The 22,249-nt window shown below is 37.6% G+C and overlaps 1 protein-coding gene across 14 annotated transcripts in view; it reads right to left on the minus strand.

Annotated features, from left to right (window-relative positions):
• BCL11B (BCL11 transcription factor B) overlaps nucleotides 1-22,249 on the minus strand; it is a 174,087-nt gene that overhangs the window by 65,367 nt on the left and 86,471 nt on the right. The window lies entirely within an intron of this gene.

The following is a 22,249-nucleotide window of genomic DNA, read 5'->3' on the forward strand; positions in this document are numbered from 1 at the left end:
AGGAATTGGTAGTAGGTTGGTTTCATGTGATGGATACAAAAAGGAAAAAAGCTGAGTGGAATGAAATATAAAAGAACTAATTGAGAAACCATAATCTAATTAATTAACATATTAAAAATATATTCAGTCAAGATTTTATTTACCTTGACACAGTAATGTCAACAAGCATTACAGTAGCAGAGAGTAGAAGGTAGCTGGAAGGAAGATTTTCAGCACTGATATTCTCTGAAATCAAGAGTCTAATTTTGATTTATTTCAGTAAAAGGAGAATTGACCTGAAGGTCAAATTGAATGCCAGATGTACAGTCATTTCCATCAAGAGAAAATTTCAGACTGAGGAGATTGGAGGACCAACCCCCCTCCAATTGTGGGAGACCCACACAGACAATGTTCTCTAATATTAACAACTTCTTTTCAGCTTACATTATATGAACCCTATGAACTTTAATAAGCTTCTAGTGCCTTAAAAGATTGGAACTATCTAACTAAATCAATATTCAAATTAATTATATGAGTTTAATAGCTGGGAAGAAAGACCTTAATAACAGAGGCCAAAGCCTATGGATCTTATTCATGAAAGAATTAGCACTGAAGATAGCGTGACTCACACATAATGCAAAGCAGAAAGAACCTTCTCCAATCCACCCACAAGGGCATGTTTCAAACACTCGCTTTTCCTGCTTAAAAAGTTCCCAGCAGGGAAATCCAGATGTTTGGCATATTTTATCCAGACATCAGAAAAGAACACTGACATTGGTCAAACCAATTCTATATTATCCCATACAAGAAATATATCTGCAACGAATATTGCTCTTTTCATACTTGAACTTTGGATATCTTAGGAAACTTTCCCCAACCTGGAAAACTCCCATCAATCCCAGACATCTCTCTGAAGGTCATGAGAGTTGTATTCTATACAACTGTCAGTGTCTGGAAAACGGACCAAACTAGATAAAGCTGTCTTAGAATAAGGATGGTTATTTTGATTACATTGTCACAATATCTAATATAACTTTCACTAAAGCCTGTTTCTATGCACTTGATCGCCTATTTTGGGGCAATGTAAGTGCCTATGTCCAGCTTTACTAATTATTTTTCAAATGCATCCAGAAGATGTCCTAAAAAATTTTCTGCCAATCAATTGTTGTAGTCACATAATAGTGAAAGACACATTGGTCTCCTATACTCATAATCCCTAATCCTTCATAAAATTAGGCTCTTTGGGCCTAATGATTACCTTCTAATGTGAATTCAACAGATTTATACAATCAGCCATTTCACAAAAAAATAATACTTCGCTATATTTGACAGTTGCACAGCAAACTTTACTTTTTGTCACAATTTTCAATTTCCAGACAGATTGAAAATATAATTTGAAAATGTAACCACAAATCAAAAGTTTGATAAGACAGCAATAGCAATAGCACTTAGACTTATATACTGCTTCACATTGCTTTACAGCTCTCTCTAAGTGGTTTACAGAGTCCCCAGCAATCTGGCTCCTCATTTTACCCACCTCAGAAGGATGGAAGGCTGAGTCAACCTTAAACCGCCAGAATTGAACTCCTGGAGTGAACAGTGAGTTAGCCAGCAGTAGTGCAGTACTGTATTCTAATCACTTTGCCACCATGGATTCTGCCCATTACCATGTTTCCCCGAAAATAAGACCCTGTCTTATATTTTTCTTGAACCCTGAAATAAGTACTTGGCCTTATTGTCATGTGCTCAAAAACCCAATTGGGCTTATTACCAGGGGATATCTTATTTTGGGAGAAACAGGATAGGTGTTAACAAATAAAGAAGTAGACTTAGTTGGATTCTGCTGTGTTGTCTTTGGGCCTGGGCCTGGGCCTGACAATATCAAGACCATTGCCAAGAGGGTTGTCCTTCCCCCTAATTATTTATTCAAAATCCAGGAACACTATTTGGCACAAAATTGCCCCTAAAAAACTACTAAGTCATACCATTACGATAGGGCCATTCTTTTAATAATTTCTGTTTCAGATTATGAGTGAAAAAATGCATAATACATCTAAGTAAGAGTGAAGAATTCTGTATTTAATAGTACATTAAGAAATGCCTCAGTATATTATTTGGTTAGCGAGGGCTTAAATACACATGATATTAAAGCCTTCACCTGCACCACTCTAGAACAAAAAGAAATCTCTGTGTGGAAGTTTGACAGATATTTCGCCCTTACTTCAATTAGTAGCAATGACAAAACTCAAAATGGAACAATAAAAGTTTTTTCATCCCACCACTATTTGTAACATGAGTAACTTTTGGGGGATGGGATGGGCAGAAAAAGGTCCATCACTCTTCCATATGTACTGAAATTTAGACATAGAATAGAGACATTCTGTGCTTTCTATTGGGTTTTAAAGATCCTACATTATCTTAAATTCAGATAGTGCACTTAGGCTCTAAATTGAATAATTTTTAATCTATCCTGCATTCAGAATCTATTCAGCAAGACACTAAGGTGACTTACAAAATTACAAATAAAATAACAAATCATAGTATTAGCAGATGTAACATAATCCTAAAGTAGTAATCAGAGGCAGCATAAATATTTTAAAACAGTCCAGAAGAACTTTTAAGGAATCTTATGGTATCACTCCTTTCAAAAACAACCAAGTTAGGTTTCACTGGAAAAAGATACCATACAAAGTGCATACTGCAAATGAAAATGGCTGTCTTCCACTTACCACTTATCACAAAAAAAAAAACCCACCAAAACAACAACAACAAGAGCAACTGCAGAAAACCATTGCTTGGGCATCTTAGCACACAAGCAAAAGTAAGCATTTGTTTCATGTATCTCAGTTTCAAATCTTAGCAGGGTTTATGGATTACTTCTTGTGCCATAATTTTATATCACAATATTATACATTCCAAGCAACTGTAGCTGAATACTATCTTTTGGTGGCCAAAAGCAAGACTTGATATAGGTGGCTGAGAGGCATAATGGCCACCACATCACGAAGTTAGTCAAGTCTGGGAATTAGAGCTGAATTCTGAGGATTTTGTATGGCATGTACCGCAGTAGTCTATCCTTGAAGTCTCTAAGGTGGCAATAGCAGCAGCAATACTACCAATAAAGCAAGCCTTAAATTCTTATCAATGCTTAAAAATATCTGAATGTAAATCCCCTACTGGCTGGTTATATGTTGCTATAAATAAAGCTATCTAAGTGATGTAAGCCACAAAGATTTGGCAGTGGGGGCTATTTAAAAAAATATGACGGATGCAGGTGTCTTACAAAGTAGAAGCCTAACCTCAACTCAACTATTTTTCAGCCAAGGATGAAGTTTCCTCAGCTTTCTATTATTTCAGAATATTTTATTTTACACTTAATAAATGTGACTTGTGGAAACAAAATGACTTTGCTCCCTTTTCTTAATTTCATCTGTTCCATCAGCCAAGAGAAATACACTAATTTATAACTTGAAGGGAGCCTGGAGATACTGTCACCCACCATTCATCCAAATTTGTCACTAGCATCCCATTAAAGCCATAATTATTTTTTAATTAAAACTAAGGAAACTGGCATGCATGTGCCTACTTTATACATCTGTTATGGGTTAAAATAGCTTTTTTTATATAAAAAAATGTTTTTTAGACCGCAGTCTTTTGTGGCCACAGTCCATGCCAAAGAAAACGCAAGCTTGCTTATTTTCTCTGTGGGGTGCAACAGCGCCTGTGTATGCCTGAACAGATTCGACTGGCCGTGAAAAGAATTCTAAATAAAACACAAACATGGAATTTGGCAACCCCACAGAAGCAAGCTTAAGACTAATTCCAGCATGCGAACGACTCACACAGCAAGTCTGGCTCCACTATAAATGAAACCAGGCTCTGTAAAATATCCAGTAAAGTTTGAGAGACCAGATTTAAAAGGACAGTGTTGTTATTATTATTGTTGGTGATATTATTATTCTTACTATAATAACTGTATATAGTACCTGGTTCCTTATATTTTTGAATGTGAGTGTGTATGTATGTGCAAATGTGTGTCTGCACATGTTTGAGAATTGTGCTTTCCATCAGTCAACAATTCCAATGTTTATTTACAAATTAAATCAAAAACAATTTTGCTTGTGGAGTTGGGAAAGCCTGAAATAAGAACAATGAATGCATTATATTACAACTGACCAAAACAGAGTTAATTAAAAGATATTTTACTGATTCAAAATAAATCAGGAATGGAGAAGTTTACCTTGTTAGCATGCTTGAAAAATTAAATGCTACTAAAGCACAATCCCCAAAGAGGATACCACATTATAGAGATCACAAAAGGAAAAAGAAACAGGTAGAGAAGTAATGATACTATAATTGGGACCATCATTTGCTTACACACATTTGTACAAAAAGGGACAGGATATGAGACATATGTGCATATATATTTATATGTATGGTGGGGTGGGGGTGTAGCTACACAGACATAATATCATTTTGCAAAAGTAAGGAATAAGTTTCTGCTACGTTTCTATCAGCGGTGAAATCTGGCTGGATTTATCCGGTTCTCGCGAACAGGTCATTACATCCCATTTTTGACCTCTGTGTATGCGCATGCACAGAAGAGGCACACATATGCATAGTGTGCACTCCCATTCCCAAACCAGTAGCGAAAGTAAGTAGATTTTACCATTGGTTTCTATGTCTTTATAATGTGAGAAAACTAACATACTGTAAATGTTATGGGTGAACTGAGAAAAACAGAAGACATCATCATCATTCCTTCTAATAGCAAACTCATTTGGCTAAGTGCAGTCTACTTTAGTCTATAAAAATTCTAAATAACTATAAGATGGCAGCAGAGAGGTAAAGACAAGTCTCTTTGCTGCCACCCAGTAGTTGTCTAGTTTGCAGCAGATATAAATGGCTTCAGGCAGTGGTGGGTTGCCCCCAGTTCAGGTCCATTTCTTGTGAACCAGTAGTAAAACAGGCGGAAGGCTCCGGCCACCCACCTGGACATCACTACGGATGATCTGCACATGCGCAGAAGCACGGGCGCTCCCATTGTGAACCAGTAGTAAAGGTAAGTAGAACCTTCCCCTGGCTCCAGGGGACTGAATTGATTTATTTGTGCTTTAGCTTACAGGAAATATTAGCAAAGTTAATAATTTATTTTCAATTTATGGTAGTTCTGCAAACCACTTTTTCCTCTGCTGATGAGAACTCTTGCCTATCATTGGGCTCCAGCAAGCCATTGTATAATGTCCTATTTCTGTGGTTTGTCTTTTCTTTTGTGCATTGTTTACAACTTCTTTTTTGACACCGCTTTCAAGTCCTGCCTTGATAGCAACATGTAACCATTCTTTGCAGTTCTGGAAGGTGAGAAAACCACATAGATGCAAAATTGCTGACATATTACTGTTTCATTTTCATACCACAAGGCAATGGAGGAATGGAGGCAAGGCATCCGGGAACTATTTGGTAAATATTAGTGCTTTCACAATCAACTTTCCTTGCATCTTTCCATTGCACCAATTCTATTTATTTGCATATTACCAGACAAATACAAACAAAACATGGACAAAAATACATTAGAAAATTATACAATTTCTTCTGGAATAAAGATTTCTGTGATTCTATGACCTGATGTAGCTTAAAGAACAGGACAGATTTTTTTTGATTGATTTTTTTTCTGTTGATCAATTGTAGTGAAAGAAGGTAAGAACTGAATTCAACTCATTGGGTTCTCTGCATGCAGTCTGCATTTTGAACCCAACAGAAGTGAAAATGATTGCAGGTTGGTTTCAAATTGTGTTATGAGGAACTGGGGGTGGAGGGGTGTGGAAATGCGGGTAGTGTGAACATTTTCCCTATTATCTGATTGAGAGAAGCTTGATCCAAGCAGATATAAACTGCAGAGGTTTTTTGGGGGGGCGGGGTTGGGTTGCCTGCTATTTCTGTATATTATATACAACAGACAATCATATGTACTATATTTATAAGTACTGTGACTCAACACATTTGGAGAATGACAAACTGAGAAAAAGTGAGCTAATATTTCCTTCTGTGACATATATGATTTTTTTATTAGTGAATAATATTCCCCAACATTTTTCTTAAAATTAAAAATCTGAAAAGTATAGATTTCGCCTACCTTGTAAAGGTAATACCCTGTTTCCTGCAAAATAAGACATCCTCTGATAATAAGCCCAATCGGGCTTTTGAGCGCGTGGTAATAAGGCCTTATTGCCTGAAATAACCCTGATTATTTATTATATTTCAGGCAATAAGGCCTTATTGCCTGAAATATAATTAAAAATATATAAGACAGGATCTTATTTTTGGAGAAACACAGTTTTATAACCTCACATTTTTTTTAATTTCAGAGAAATGTTTTTCTTTTTAAATAGGTATGCTACAAATTATTCCAGATGTACTCTGTATTAAGGATACAAATCATATTTTCAATACGATTGATAAAAATCTGAAGCCCTGGGCATTTCAAAATAAAATGCAAGTATTTGTTGAAAAAAACACCATACCATTTCTGGAAATCTTATATGGCTGATGAGCCTAAGATGAATGCAATATTGATATGATCCTAAAATCTCAAGTCATAAAATTAATGAAGGTAAGTAATAAAGCTTAATTCCCAAATCCTCCAACAGCAGTTATTGCATGTTATACAGAAAAACATCACTATGCTAAAACTCACTTGGATCTACAGGAATTAGATTTGTAGTATACTATAATTATTGTCAAATTGTTTTAAAAGGAAAGTTGCATCTCTTCTTTGGATTTATTGGGATGTATCCTTATGATTTGATTACAGGGATGTTGCTTAAAAAAGGATTTTTTTTACAAAATGAAAAGGTATTTTATACATGCCACAAAAAAGTTAAAATTCATTAATAATGTTCATTTTCAGAAATATATTTACACATTAATTACATACAAGTAAAATGCTAAGCTCCGTTGCTTGGATATACATCAGAGAAGGTAATTTAATAGGTAGTATACAGTACAGTAGATCTATATGATTTCATTTCTTTACACATTACGGGCAGCTGACAGTATGAACTGATTCTTGTGAAAAATGTTGCAACTAAAGAGTCAATAAAAATAATTTCTTGGATGCTAGAACTATCATGATCCATTCAATCATATGAGTCATCATTAGATTTACAACATCATTAGATTCACAACACTTGATATATACTAGCATCTAGTAAATGCATTGAGGCCTGATTTGACCTTATATAATTAATATATGAAACAATATTTACATAAAATAGAAATAATGTGCTTTGATTTGTTTATTAGGAATATAGCCTCCATGATTAAATGGATAGGTTACTGGATTTGGCCATATTTAATGAACAGTCAGTCCACTATTAGACCTTGTGGTGCTTCTCAGCTCCATCTGAGAATATACACTATAAAAATTGGAAAACACTTTGTACAGCCAAAAAAATTACAAATAATATGGATAAATTATTCTCTGAAATAAAATATACAATGTAAAAAAAAAAGCTATTATTTGTGACTGGCCTGCCCTTTGAAATCACATGCCCATTGAAGTCTGCACAATTTAGTGATGCTGATGATTTTTTTTTAAGGAAACCCTTAAAAACTAGTTAAGCCGGCCCTGGGGAAGGATGGTTGTGATTCTCCATTTGATATCAATTATTTTTGCTCTTCTTGTATGTATAAGTGTTCTCCCCAACTTTATGTTTATTGATTGATTGATTGAATTTATATTGCCGCCTATTCACCCATGGTGACTATTCTGTTGTCATTAATGATTTACTGATATTCAGGGTTGTTGTTTTATTTTTAATGTGTAATTATGAATGTATTCTACACCACTCAGAACTACTTCAGCAATTAGGCATTTTGTCAATTATTTAAATAAATAAATAAAATAACTTTCTAATATGGTAATAAACATCATAATCCAGATTTACACACTTTGCGACAACCAACAGTTGTTGTTTTTCTCCATTTTGCAGGTGCAAGGAAATTTCTGTTACTTATTATGACAAACTCAGCTTCCCTCCCATTTTTGAAGTCCCAGGAAAACAACAATAAAACCTATTGAATTCCTTGGCTGATAGCCTACATTTGGTTTGGCAAATTACAAGTTGTTCTAAATCAGGGATAATATGAAACATACAAACTCAGATTGCTTAGATCACAAATTATTAAGGAAAATCCTAGCAATGAAAATGTCTATTTTACATGCAACTCACTGCCACTATCAAGAACATTACCGTGTTTCCCTGGAAAATAAGGGTCTTATTTTCTTTTGACTCCCGAAATATGGCGTTGTCCTTATTATCCGGGGAGGGGGGGGTCTTATTATTTTTCAGGTGCAGGAGACCCCTAAACCTCGGCCTGCGGCAGGTGAACTAGTGCCGGACTGCCGACCAGCTGCTCGGCCAGTGCCGCTCAGGCCGCTGCCTCCAGCAATCGTGGCAGCTTTTTCATTGCTTCCCGTGCAAACAGCACGAGGTGAGGAGGCAAGGTGGGGGGGGGGCAAAGGGAGGAACATGCCCCCCACACACTTGCCATCCACATGGAACAGCCTCATGGAAAAAACTCTTGCCAGGCCTAGCCCTGTTGACTTGGGACTGGTGGGAGGGGGACTGGTGCCAGAGCTCCGAGCAGTGGCCAGTGGGCTGCTTGAACAGCCATGGAGCAGTATCGGCATGGCCGGTTCTTGCCCGCAGCATTGCCGGCGAGGATTAGGTCAGAGCCGCTGCTGCCCAAGATCATCATGCCAGATTCGGTGAGTTAGGTAAGACACGGCGGAAAAGCAAGACACATGTCTTACCTGACTTCCAGCTCCTGCCATCCCCGGTGAAGGGAGTGGGAAGAGACAGCAAGGGGAGCCCCATCTTGCTCCATGCATCTCGCTTCTCTGCCGCCCCACCCCTCCCACCTGCAACTCCCCCTCGCTGACCAAGATTGGCAAGTCAGATTCAGGGAGCTGAGCACCCTGCCGCCACCAGGAGATGAACATGAGAAATGGGCTCTCTTGCAGCGCCTCTTCTCTCTCTTCTTCTCCTGAGTGGCAGCGGTGCATCCGGCTTACCGAATCTGGCTTGCTGATCTCAGGCAGCAATGGCAGCAGCTCTGACCTGATCAGTAGTGGGTTTCAAAAAATTTTACTACCAGTTCTGTGGGTGTGGCTTGGTGGGCGTGGCTTGGTGGGGTGGAAGGGGAAGGATACTATAAAATCTCCATTCCTACCCCACTCCAGGGGAGGCAGAAAATAGATGGGGGCAGGGCCAGTCAGAATTTTTACTACTGGTTCTCCAAACTACTCAAAATTTCCATTACCAGTTCTCTAGAACTGGTGAGAACCTGCTGAAACCTCCCTCTGGACCTGATCCTTGCTGGCAATGCTGCGGGCAAGAACCGGCCATACCGATCCTGCTCCATGGCTGCGCAGACAGCCCGCACCCCCTCCCACCAGTCCCAGGTCAACAGGGCTAGGGCTGGCAAGAGTTTTTTTGCAGCCACTCCTTTTGCGGCCACCACTAAGAGAAGGGGCATGCAAGCTAGGGTTTGCGGGTGTGGCCTCCACAAGGCTGTTCCGCATGGATGGCAGGTACATGTGAGGCATGTTCCTCCCTTCACTCCCCCACCTTGCCTCCTCACCGGGCAAGAACCGGTCAGGCTGATCCCGCTTCATGGCTGTGCAGACAGCCCACACCAACCACTGCTCGGAGCTCCGGTGCCAGTCACCCTTCCCCCAGTCCCAGGTCAACAGGGCTATGGCTGGCAAGAGTATTTTTGCGGGCCACTCTTTGTGGCCGCCACTAAGTGAAGGGGCGCATGAACTAGGGTTTGCGGGAACGGCTTCTGTGAAGCCGTTCCACGTGTGTACGTGAGGCTCATGGGGTATGTTCCCTCTCCCTCCCCCCCCCTTCGGCCTCACCTCCTCACATCATGCTGTTTGCACGGCAGCTGTCCATGCATCTAAATATTTGGGGGGGGGGGTATTTTTGGGGGACAGTTATTTTAGTGCATGTGCGCAAAAGCCCAATTAGGCTTATTATCTGGACAGGTCCTAGTTTCAGGGTAACATGGTAATACTCAGTGGAGGGCAGACATAAATAATTTTACCTCTTACAGATGGACTATTTGTGTAAGCCAATAGCCTTTCTATTTGACTTTAAAATAGAACCTCAAATGTGTTACTTACATAGACTGTGTAACTTGGTGCTTCTTTAACTAGAGATTCACACAATATATATAGAAAGAGATTAAAAATATTTAAAGTGCAGTTTTAGGGACATTTTCCAAATGCCCTTGTCATCTCAAATATTCACACCTTCTGTAAGTTCACAGACTTCTAATTCTTTTAGACAAATTCATTTTTTAAAAAAATAAACTTGTTTCATATGTCAAAGACTGATCATATTGAATCACTGAGGCTTTCATTTCCCACTTCTTGGAAGACAAAAAGAGGCTAAACACTGTTGTTCTGATCTTACAAAACTGGCTAAGCTTAACAAAATATACCAGAAAATCCCTTCTTCCCTATATTTATTTTTCAATATTTCATTAATTCTATGCTGCAAAAATAGTGGCACAACACATTGAAAGGAGCATTTTGATTCAAGACAACTCTGGGGTAATTTATTTTTTATTATACTGAATGCAAACCAGTAGTCTTCAAAAGTTTGACCTATAAAAGAATTAATAATTCTGCACAAAATATTAAGAACATTCTACATTAAGAACTGCTTTGTCCTCTCATTTCAAGAATAGTTTTGAAAAGAAGAGACTCCAGGGAATTTGTAAAATGATAGATAGGATAGATAGCTGGAAGGATGGATGGATGATGATGAACAGACAGATGGACAGACAGACAGATGTATATTTACTGATTGACCTCTGGCTACTTTGACAGTAAAAATAGATAAGAGGGGGGAGGGAGGAAGAGAGGAAGGGAGGGAGATGCATGAGTGTTTTGGATAATGCATTACTCTTTTGTGTATTGAAAAATGTTCACCAAATGATTTAATTCTACAACCACCTACCCCTTTGGTCAGTCATATTTATAGTCAGTCATAGACAAGATTGACTGACAGTGCTAGACCCATCATGTAATTTCCTTGTTTAGGCTAACTTGTTCTGAAACAGCCAATTGTGACGTGCTCAGTAAAACATGGCTTCTCAAGATGTATAATCAAGCAACAGAAACATGCTATATTAATAGAGTATTCTGGGAAATATTATAGAATTTGTCCTGGAAAAAATACACCAGTTTGATTATATTTCAAGTTTACTATAATGGTTAGAATCATGAAGAATATCTGAAGAAATTATCCAAATGTACGTTTTGACCGATTTTTGATGCCTTGATATGGTACAGTAACTAAGAATGCTGTCCCTGTTGGCTATGCACAATTTATTTTCATTCTTTCTCATCTTACCTCTATAAAGTCAGGTTTTCTCTCCTGCTTCTGATTATTGAAAACCATTATTTCCCAGCCCTATAATATAATATAACAACAGAGTTGGAAGGGACCTTGGAGGCCTTCTAGTCCAACCCCCTGCCCAGGCAGGAAACCCTATACCATCTCAGTCAGATGGTTATCCAACATTTTCTTAAAAATTTCCAGTGTTGGAGCATTCACAGCTTCTGCAGGCAAGTCATTCCATTTATTATTCCACCGTTATACCAAATTACAATATGTCAATATGTCAAATAATTCCACTATCAGTACATCTCTCAAACAACTGCACACATTGTCTGCAGTGGAGTGATGTGATCTTCACATATATAATATATATGGGAAGACTGCTTGTGAACTAAAATCTATAGTATCCACAAAGACTCCATCATATAAGTGTTATATTACATATGTGAACATATGCAATATGTGTGGAACATATGTGGATATTAGCATAACTATAATTCCCACTTACCATATTTTGCTCTCAAATTAATAGCCTTGAATCTAATCTAGTTTTAATTTCCGAGAGGTATGGCACACTATGGTGAAGCAAAACTGTTGTGTTAGGTACTAGATCATATGTCAGACAAGTTCTCACTGTCAGAAAAACAGGGATCAAATAGAAAGCAATTCCACTGCCATAGTTTGACAACTGCAAAATATAGTCTCTTATAGTATATCTATACCAGAATGTAGGCATTCAATTCAATGCAAAAGATTATTAGAAACTTTATACTCACTCATACACACAGGCAAATATATAAATCTACCTTTGTAAATTTTTGTTTCTAAATACAAATTAATATATAGCACTAAAAAGAGTTGAACAGCCCTATGTTTAGCCTTTTCTACATTAGTAGAATGCCAGACTGCTAGATACAGAACAGCCAATAAAATGTTGACAATTCTATATCTCTATAGAAAGCTTTTGATTTTTTAATTATGACTCAATAATTAAATTCTGACAACAATGAACATCTCTGTTACTATATTCAGTCATATCCCTACAAAGTTCTATCAATTTCTAAATGTGTTCTGAAAGTGTTGTACTTTTACATAAGTCTATCCTTGGCTACTTTCTAATAACAGTAGGTACTAATAAACTAGTACTATATGCCTACACATTAAATGCAGAGTAAAAGCACTAAAACAGATAATTTTCATAGAACAAGAACATCATTCGACATATGTCAGATGAAGTATTTCTATTAATATAATGAAAAAAATATCTGGAAACACCTTGTTATTACATACATATATCCAAAAACCTAGGACTAAACTCCTGTGCAGATCACAAGTGTGTGACGTTCCCATACTCCCCAACTTGTTGGTTCATTTACTAACAGACAAACATTCCTCTCCTCTGTATTTTTAATTTTTTAATGAGGTGTTTGCAAAAAGACATTCAACTGGTTGACTGCATTTAATAAAAATGATGAGTTGTAAGATTAAGGTAGTGCAGCTGACTTTACAATACAAATCACCCACAGTGGCTTATTCTGTTGCTAAGGTGATGTTGCTGTAAAAAACGGGGGGGGGGGGAGGAAATTCTTGTCCAATTTTTGATTAGGGAAATATACCACATTTTACTGCTCCATCTATGGTCTGGAAACTAATCTTCAGCATGTGATTTTTCTGGCATATAGCTTAATCTTCAAGAAGTAGTGTCTTTGATTATATGTATTACATTATAGTCAGAAGTATCTTTGTCCAAATGGCATAGAATAATGGTCTGCCTATGTCTTTAGGCATGATGTTCAATTGCAAAAGCTTCATCTGACATTTTCTTAGAGCTGCTGTATTTAGAGAAATGCATCTGGGAGAAAATCTGTAAATGAAATAAGCCACTGAGGAACCAGCCAGCATTCTTTTCATGCTACTTCTAACAGTCACACACATATCACTTTGTATATGAACTAGGACAGGATCATATTGAAAAATAGGGATCTTGACTTATTTAAAAAATGAAGCCATTTCTTTTTTTAAAAAGTGCAAACTTTAAAACAAGTTGTTGCCATGTCAAACTGGCAGTTTGATGATGTTATCTCTGAAAAACCACCACCACCACTCCATTGGCATTTTCCCCCCAAATTTCAGGAGGCAAACTAGCTTGAAGATTTCTTTTTCAACTTTTTTTAAAATCATACTTTTATATTAACCTTACTCTATAAGCCCTTCTTTCGTTATTGAAATTCCTTAAATGGCTCCCCTGTGCCAATTTGATCAGGAAAAAAAATCCTTCTTTTAATTTTGGAAAAGCCAGGAGTACAGTAGAGGTTTAAGATAAATATATCAGCTGAACAAGTCAAGTTACCTATTCTATATCCTGAGAGATTTGTTCTACCTATAATAGCTACCTGGAACAACAACCTCAGGTGTATCTTCCCCTGTGATGGCCACCCTGTAATGAAAAATGTCATGTCCAGGAAATGATTGCTTTCTATGAAATGTTTAAAGGCACAGGATCTCAGGTAGAGGTAGGAATTGCTAGGAATCATAGTTGAATCCCTTTGCTGATATTCCCTTCTTTTTCACATCCCCATCTTGAAAATCCCCATATGGTTTTGTTTTTGAAAGTGGGCATGCACTCTAATTATAGAGAAGAGAAAGAGAAGAAAACAAAAGTGCAAATAGATTTGTTTATTATTTGGTCAATTATCAGAGCAAACGATTCAGGCCTTTTACCAGTCCTCCTGGTTTTCAGTCTTTCAAATTAGTGTCTTTTCCCAAATATGAAGCAAAGAACGTTGGTTTTTATTTTGAGTGTAACCAACCAAAAGCCACAAGAAAAGGCGAAGGCTCATATTATTTTTGAATGGTTTTCCTGGAAGAATACCAAATTCTTCCCTCTTTGTTTTCTTTTAGATTTCAATTCGAATTTGTCTTTTCCCAGAGGATTCCCCTGCTTAATATTTACAAGCCACAACTAAGTTTTAATATAGATCGGTAGACAAATGGAGGGGAAACTTTCTTCTCAGTCCCAGTGATACATTTACCTCTTTTGATTAGAGCTTTGTTTTTCTCAGCAGAGCTCAGGCCATTAAAAATAAAAGAAGGACTTCTATGTTAGGCAAATTTAACCATTATATCTGCATCCTACCCATATTAAATTAATTTCTAAGGTGTTGAGAACAGTATTTTGGAGCAAACGTAAGACTTGCCCAAGGCCACACAGCAAGCTTCATAACAGATTTGAGCATAGTCTCACACATCTCAGCCAAACATCTATCTATTGTATCCCCTGGCTCAGGTTATTATTTAAATACTTTTCTTTTTCAGGTCTCCTTGCATTTTACATGCAATGTTTCAGACTATTATGCCTGGCGAAGGAACAGCGAACTGATGACAGCTACTGTCTCTTTTCCACACCTTTTTTAAAATGCAAAAATAGAGCTTTCCCTTTTAATATTTCTGAAGCTTGTTGACCAGTGTCAGTTCTCCCCCCCATACAGTAACTGCTTTAAAGCACTGCATAGAGCATCGCATTAAAAATTAATTACACATGTTATTTTATTGATAGTGCATAATGTAATGAGCACCAGCTGTGCTAAACATCCAAATTCCTTTTTAAGATAGCTATAAAAAGGAAAGAAAGAAACTATACTTCCAAATGCTTCTCATGTCAGAAAGTGGGGGGAGAGAGACAGACAGCAACATCTTGTATGGATTTGAAGCAGAATTCTTTGATTTAGTTCTACATTTGGAATGTTTGAAGAGTTCAAGCTCTTGGACTGGGATATTAGAATAAAATCCAGTTAACTCTCTAATTGATGGACCCATTGTCTTTGTTGCAGCTTTATTCTCTTAGTGTTTAGATTATATGATCTACTTCTACCTGATAACTGTGTAATTTAACATGAACACATAAATATACAATATCAAATGCCTAAAAGCTGCATGCATGTACTTTTAACATCTTTTAATATTTTTATTCAATGAGTTCTCTAAATGACGATGATTCGCCAGATTGAATCAATTTAAGTATCTTTTTTCAAATTAAAACTTTAGTTAACTTAGTAACAGCAGAATTGCTGTACATGGGAGAAAGAATGCTCCAAAACAAGTTTTACTTTTTTTCTTAATGTCTATGGGGATTGACTTCTTTTGTGTATGCAGTGTTTGTATTTTCTACACTCATCCATATCTGAACCATATTTTAAAACTATGTAAAACAAGGCTGTACTCAGCCATTTGAATGTGTTTGCCTATGAGACCAAATTAAACGAAAACATATAAATGTAGCATTGATTTTGTCTGTAAGCTAAGTTGGGGAGAGGGGAGTTCACATACTTTACGTAGTGCAACTATGACACACAAATTCAATTTTTCCAGGTATTATATAGATTTCACCATAATCTATAAATAATGTTTGCTAAACCCAAACATCAGCAGTTTTCGCCTTATTCAAAGCTGTATTTTTTCAATAGGGAAAACTCTCCATTTATATGTACTACCAATATATGCCTTTGTAGTTCTTTGTCTGCATATGTACTTAATAAATAGCCCACGTTCTTCTTACCATTTTTGTCATCTAAGTGGATGTAAGGGGAACAAGGGCAGACTATTTTCCAATGCAGTTCTAGAGTGTCTGGTCTGCATAATGATATAACTGGTATAACACAAAAATTGTACTATTATCTGTTCTCCTCAAGTCTTGATGAAAAAAATGTGGATGAGATTGCATTCTCTACTCTGATTACTGTTTTGTTTTCCCATTGATCCTCGGTTTTAATAAACCCAGTCTGGAATGAAACAAAAGTCTGCATCTTGTTTCACTATGAAATGTGCGGAACACATACCATATTATTAACATAAACGCTTCTGAAATAATGCAGCTTTCTAGACAGATTGTATTAATTGCTTCAGACTTTTTTCTTTTCCTTTCTTCCAGCAAGGGTGGTCCAATCTAGATTTCTCATTGGCTGGGCTGGTGTATAAATCTAACAAAAATGAGTTTAAGGATAATAGTGACGAGAAGACAAAGAGAAATAACTACAGTATTATTTAACCATATCCCTACATGCATATATATCCTCCAGTTCAATCTCATTATTTTCTTATGAGTATATCTTATATAATCATGTTTTCTTCTAAACTATACCATAGAATACCAACCAGCTAAGCAAATAGTAGGGAACAAATATCAAATCAAAAATGTTAATTTGTATTAATTTAGTAACTATTATTTTCTTTTATTACTTATTTATTTCTGTTTATTCGACCATAAGTCATTATTTTAAAAGACAAGCTATCTTGAGTAAATAGGCACAAAATTGTTATTCAAATGTATAGTAGAGAGGTTCCTAAACATTTTTGCCATCACACCTCCCTTTAGTGTAATCTTAATGTTCTTACTGCCCCCTAAAAATCCAAACACCCAAACGAACACAACTGAGCAATGAAAACAATAAAATGAAACTTATTTTTTAATGAAGACATAAAAAAATAAAGATCTTCATACCTCCCTTCATGCCTCTGCCTGCATCTCTCTAAGAAGGTATACCTCCCAGTTTGGGAAACTCTTATATAATAGCTACAAAGGTGTTTTCTATAAATACTTCCAAGTCTAGTTGCCTTCATTGAACTTAAATAGTTCTATCAGAACTACTTCCAACCTCTCTTCCTTCATCTTCCTACTGTTCAGAAAAAGCTAATCAAATATAAATGATACAAACATGAGAATTCTGTGATTCCCTTCCAGCTTCTAATGAAAAAGACACTACAATATTTCAACAGGCAAATACAATTCAGCAGGGACAAACCTCCCAGTGAAGGCAAAAAGACATGGCAATGGAGATGTGTGCAGATATTTCAAAGCAACATGTTAGGGAATGGGCTTATATTGCAGTAGTATTTTCCTGAACTAACTTTATGTAGAATTCAAAACACGTAGTAGATTAAAGTAGCATTAGCAAAAAGAACAGAGAAATATAAAGACCACTGTAAGCCCTCTTGCCATTATAAAATGCTCTATGCATGTAATTAAGCCTCTTACACAATTCATATCACAATCTTCTATAAGAAAATTCATTTTGTGTCCTGCTGAATTCAGTGGGAAGGAACTCCCAGATAATTTCATCTGCAATGTTAAAAGATTATTGGGATGTGTTGGACAGCCATGGCAATCACACTTTGGTAGAAAAGTACCAGGAGCTATGGGAAAAGTGAAAGTGTCAAAGTGAGATTGGCCAATCTTTAATGAGTTGGTCAAAGTATTAAAATATATGTTTTATATTGAACTGTTGAGCTTGGGAGCCATCTAACACAATTAGTGTTCTATGTCAGTGGTGCCTAACATTTATGGCTTGCCTCCCCCCAGCTGGGGGGCAATTGCATGTGCATATGTGTGTGCTGGCCCACCACTCCAGTGAGTTGAGCTGTGCTTGCGCGCGCGCGCGCGCGTGCACACCAGGCTGCCTCTTGCATGATCCGGTTCCAAATAGGCCATGGCTCAGTAGTGGGCTAAGGCCTAGGGGTCGGGAATTCCTGTTCTATGTGGGTAACTTCTAGAACATAAACCTAGGCTAGCCAGTAAAACAATGAATTGGAAAGTTATGCAAAAAAATAGGTGGAGCTTTTAGCTTGCAACCAGACAGGAGGCCTCACTGTTGCAAAACCCCTGACTGCTACTCTAGAAGAAAATATGCTGCTGCCACATAAGTATCCTACATGAGAACCAAATGGTTAGAACAGAGCAGCCCATGATTTCTACTCAGAAAAATGGACAAACCATGAGGAAATTTCTGGAGAAAGGGTAAGAGCTGCCCCTTGATTTATTATTATTATTGTTGTTGTTTAGAACATTTATATTGCTCTCCTACTCATACATGGAGACTCAAGGCGGCTTACAAGGATACAAAAATCCACAATAAACATATGGGTCAAATTATAATACAACACAGAAGGACCATCAGAGATTTCATACAAATTACATTAAATCTCCAAGTAATAAAAAGCTATTACAGTTAATTTTGTGCTGAATAACAGCTAAAAGGAAGGAATAAGACCATCTTTATTCAGACAGCTGTTATCCTGAGCCTATGGACAAAAACAGAGCAAGTATTTATAAATATTTATACGCAGGGCTTCTAGAGGTCAGGTGCTGAGCAGTTCACAACCTAAATGCACATCTGTTTGATCAGAAAAGCACACACACCTTCTCACTGGCCTTGTAGGGAGTATTACTTGCCCAGCTGGAAAACCCAATAGGAAGGATTGTTTCAGTGGTGGAACAACTGCAAGATGTGCAAACTGAGAACAACCAAATGTGATCTGCTCTGCAAGAATTTCTCCTCTCCTCTCCTTTCCCTTCCTTTCCTTTACCTTGTTCCAAGAGGGAAAATTAAGATTTCAGGAAAACAGAATTACTAGGAGAAAGATATTCATGGGACAAGGGTACCAAAAGTAAATATGTACACTTTTTTATAGGTAAAGGTAAAAGTTCCCCTAGCACATACATGCTATTTGTTCCCGACTCTAGGAGGCGGTGCTCATCTCCGTTTCAAAGCTGAAGAGCCAGCGCTGTCCGAAGACATCTCTGTGGTCATGTGGCCAGCATGACTCAATGCCAAATGCGCACAGAACACTTTTACCTTCCCACCAAAGGTGGTCCCTATTTTTTCTACTTGTATTTTTTACGTGCTTTCAAACTGCTAGGTTGGCAGAAGCTGGGACAAGTAATGGGAGCTCACCTCGTTACACGGCAGCACTAGGGATTCGAACCGCTGAACTGCCGACCTTTCGATCGACAAACTCAGCGTCTTAGCCCCTGAGCCACTGCATCCCTCCACACTTTTTTATATAATGCTATAATAAGAAACGTGACAAAGTAAATGGCTTAAAAACCTAGACTATTTTTCCAAGCACAGATACACACACTTTTCCTTCAAGAAAAACTAACAGTGGTAGTAATAGCAGAAGGACAATTCTTTCATGTATTAATGAAAAAAAATGCTACTACTAGGGAATAGTGTGCTTTTTTAGATTCTAGGACTGATATGACTATTTTGTGTAGCACAAAAGCATGTGGACTGGTTACGTATGTTTACATGGATGCTATAAAGCTGTGTATATATAAAGGTAAGCTTATGATTTTAAACTTTGTCACAGTTGATGGTATAAAAGTGAAAGCTATGGAAGGGGATTTGATATATTGAATTTGGAATAAAACTAGAGAGGATGAAAAAGACTATGGTAGTTGAAGATAACCCTTTGTTCTCTTAGATAAAACTTTAATAATGATACATGGAAATTTAATTTCTTACCACCTTTATTGAAAAACCATCAAAAAATTCTCCTAGCGAATTTTACTTTTAACCATTAAGAGCACTAAGATGTAATGGACTTTCATCAGTCATGAAGTCTAACATAAGTGCTAACTACCTTCATAGAAAAATATCACCACGGATAAAGATGAATATACATGCCCCAGGATAAAGTGGCAGTATCCAATCTAAAACAGAACTACAGCTAGGTGATGAACCAAATGCTAAAAAGCAAATACTCAAGGACTCTATGTACTTTCCATTGTGCCTGAAAATATCTGTCTCATTTTGAATGCAATGCTTGATTACATGTCCCTTGATTACATGTGTACTCAAAACTTGACTTGAAATATAAGTATTTTTTCAAAACAGTCTTTAGAACAGTGATAAAGCAGCTTATATGACTGTATTAGAAGCAACTTAGTGGCATATAGATTTAACAAATAGGCAATAAATAAAACTGTAATGAGTGCTTTTATAAACACAGTCTATGGCATGATACTAAAATATTATCTCAGGTTGAGACGCCATAGTATTAGATTGTCCCAAAAATTAAATTGGTATAGCTTTTTCATTTAAGATCAGTCCAAAAGGTAGGTGTCCAACAATATAGGAGTGAATATACAAAGGTGCAATGCCCTTTCTGGGTACTTTACTTTTTTTTATCTATAGTAGTCTTAGATTTCTTTTTTATCACTATTATTGGTATCTGTTTATCACAAAGGAAGTATGCGGATATAATAGTATTTGCCTGCCACATTTTCTATATGGGCTCATATTTATATTACGCTAAATAAATTGCATTAGAAGCAAACGTACTGGGAAAATATTAGCAATGTTAACTGCAGAACTCCTCATTCAAGTAAACAAAGCATATCATTCAAATAAATGCTGGAGTTAAGGATACGTAATCAGTGTTTGTCACTGACCTTTTGTTATTACATTCATTTTCTCACTTTGCACTTTCAGATCTTACACATGCAAACAAGCCACTGTCTTCCCATCTAGATGAGACTCTCTAAAATGGATCCTTTTAGTGGAAGACATCCATATTTGTTATGGAATATTTATAGTATCAAGGGTACTTACTGTTGACTGGTATGTTTTTAAAAGAATCACAAGGTATTATTACTTTTCAAGGCCTTAACGCTTTGGAACAAGACAAGTTACTTGTAAGTCAAATGTAAGCCTACCAACTTTTAAGGTTAATTATTGTGACATTCCTGTCCATATCTTTGTTTTCTGGAGAATGTTTGGTGGCATCAGACTTTAAGACTTATTTTTAGAACTTCGAAGCCCAAAATATTATCTCCTTCATTGCATTCTATCTATGCTTCAAGTCTTTACCTTTTCTATGAATTTTATTTTAACATTATGTGTTAAATTCTTGTTCTCTCTTTTTTTTATATTAAAAAAGTTTTTTATTTTCCACAATATTCCCACAATTTGACCAGTGTACAGTACAATCATTTATCCAACAATCGATCCTATACTCAAATTAGCCGTTCTGAGGCTGACCAGACACTAGTTAGGTCCTATAGTAGGACCTACCTAGTGGCATTGAGGGAAGTGAAGCGTTCTTACATTTCCTCCCTCATTGCGTCGGCAGATAACCACCCGGCCGCCCTGTTTCGGGTGACCCGCTCTCTCCTTCAACAGGAGGGGCGGGAGGACCCATTACAAGGGCGTGCCGAGGAGTTTAACGGTTATCTATACGATAAAATCGTTCAGCTTCGGGATGGATTGGATCAAAATTGGGTAGATCCAGGTGAGAATTTCGAGACCCGTCTTGTTGAGACTGTTTGGGATAGTTTTGACCCTGTGACTCCCGAGGACATGGACAGGTTGCTGGGAAGGTTGAATGCCACCACATATTTACTGGACCCGTGCCCCTCCTGGTTGGTGCTGGCCACGCAGGAGGTGACACGAGGCTGGCTCTGAGGAATTACAAATGCTTCTTTGCGGGAGGGGGTCTTTCCCGCTGCCTTGAAAGAGGCGGTGGTGAGACCTCTTCTCAAGAAGCCTTCCCTGGACCCAGCTGTTTTAGGAAATTACCGTCCAGTCTCCAACCTTCGTTTTACGGCGAAGGTTGTAGAGAGTGCGGTGGCACATCAATTACCCCAGTACCTGGATGAAACTGTCTATCTAGACCCGTTCCAGTCTGGCTTCTGGCCCAAATACAGTACTGAGACGGCTTTGGTCGCGTTGGTGGATGATCTCTGGGGGGGCCAGGGATAAGGGTTACTCCTCTGCTCTGGTCCTATTAGACCTCTCAGTGACTTTCGATACCATCGAACATGGTATCCTGCTGCGCCGGTTGGAGGGTTTGGGAATGGGAGGCACCGTTTATCGGTGGTTCTCCTCCTACCTCTCTGACCGGACGCAGACGGTGTTGACAGGGGGGCAGAGATCGACTCCGAGGTGCCTCATGTGTGGGGTGCTGCAGGGATCGATTCTCTCGCCCCTCCTGCTCAACATCTATATGAAGCCGCTGGGCGAGATCATTAGTGGTTTTGGGGTGAGGTACCAACTGTACGCTGATGACATGCAGCT

The sequence above is a fragment of the Ahaetulla prasina genome, chromosome 1 (assembly GCF_028640845.1).
Source record: "Ahaetulla prasina isolate Xishuangbanna chromosome 1, ASM2864084v1, whole genome shotgun sequence".
In the NCBI taxonomy this organism is placed as follows: Eukaryota; Metazoa; Chordata; class Lepidosauria; order Squamata; family Colubridae; genus Ahaetulla; species Ahaetulla prasina.